General features: G+C 43.0%; 1 non-coding gene across 1 annotated transcript; it reads left to right on the forward strand.

The window, feature by feature from the left end:
• The first annotated feature begins 700 nt into the window (after positions 1-700).
• On the forward strand, positions 701-807 carry LOC127116308 (small nucleolar RNA R71). Its single transcript, XR_007801262.1, has one exon. It is a non-coding gene; the product is annotated as a small nucleolar RNA R71 (small nucleolar RNA).
• Positions 808-1,063: the final 256 nt, after the last annotated feature.

Raw genomic sequence — 1,063 nt, forward strand, 5'->3', positions numbered from 1 at the left:
TGTTTGGGTCACCACGGAATCAACCTTGGTTCCTAATTGCAAAATTAGTTCCTTAATATGGAAGTTTTGATTCATGAGTTCTTTATTTTGTCGAGTTTGAGTCGTGATAAAATCTTCCATGATCTTTTCAAGGTTTGACTTCTGAGGTATAGTTTTTATCGGTTGTATGGGTCTTTGGGCTTGGAAACCTGCTGGTCTTTGAGGAGTAGAGTTTTGGGAAAAAGCAAAGTTATTGTTTTTGTAAGAGAAGTTTGGGTGATTCCTCCATCCAGGGTTGTAAGTGTTCGAATAGGGGTTTCCTTGGGAATAGTTGGCCTGGTCTGGGTTTGTTTCTGCTAGTAGATTGCACTCGGCAGTCACATGTCCTGGTGTTCCACATATTTTACATTTGGGTTGCACTGCAACTACGGTAGCTGTAGGGTTTATGACTAAGCTTTCGACTTTTTGGGTTAGGGCGTCTATTTTGGTGTTCATATGGTCGAAGCTGCTAACCTCGTATATACCTCCTTTAGTCTCTTTCTTCTCTACTTGTGCATGCTCTGTACCCCATTGGTAATGGTTTTGAGCCATGTCCTTAATGAGTGTGCATGCCTTGGGGTATGGTTTGTTCATTAGCGCATCACCGACGGCAGCGTCGATAGTCATCTTAGTGTTGTAAAGAAGTCCATTGTAGAAGGTGTGGATGATTAGCCATTGTTCTAATCCATGATGTGGACAAGATCTTAATAGCTCCTTGTACCTTTCCCAGGCGTCAAAGAGGGACTCACCATCCTGTTGAGTAAATCTGATAATTTGGTTACGTAGGACGGTGGTCTTACTAGGTGGATAATATCTAGCAAGGAGTACTTTCTTCAGGTCATTCCAAGTAGTGATGGAATTCGCTGGAAGGGAATCTAGCCATGATCGCGCTCTGTCTCTGAGGGAGAAAGGGAATAAACATAGACGTATCGCCTCAGGAGCATTGTTATTGCATTTTAGTGTGTCGGCTAGTTGAATGAAGACTTTTAGGCGCTGGTTTGGGTTCTCTGTTGGGAGACCAGCGAATTGGTTCTATTGCACGATT

This window comes from Lathyrus oleraceus, chromosome 1, assembly GCF_024323335.1.
Source record: "Lathyrus oleraceus cultivar Zhongwan6 chromosome 1, CAAS_Psat_ZW6_1.0, whole genome shotgun sequence".
NCBI classification, from domain to species: domain Eukaryota; kingdom Viridiplantae; phylum Streptophyta; class Magnoliopsida; order Fabales; family Fabaceae; genus Lathyrus; species Lathyrus oleraceus.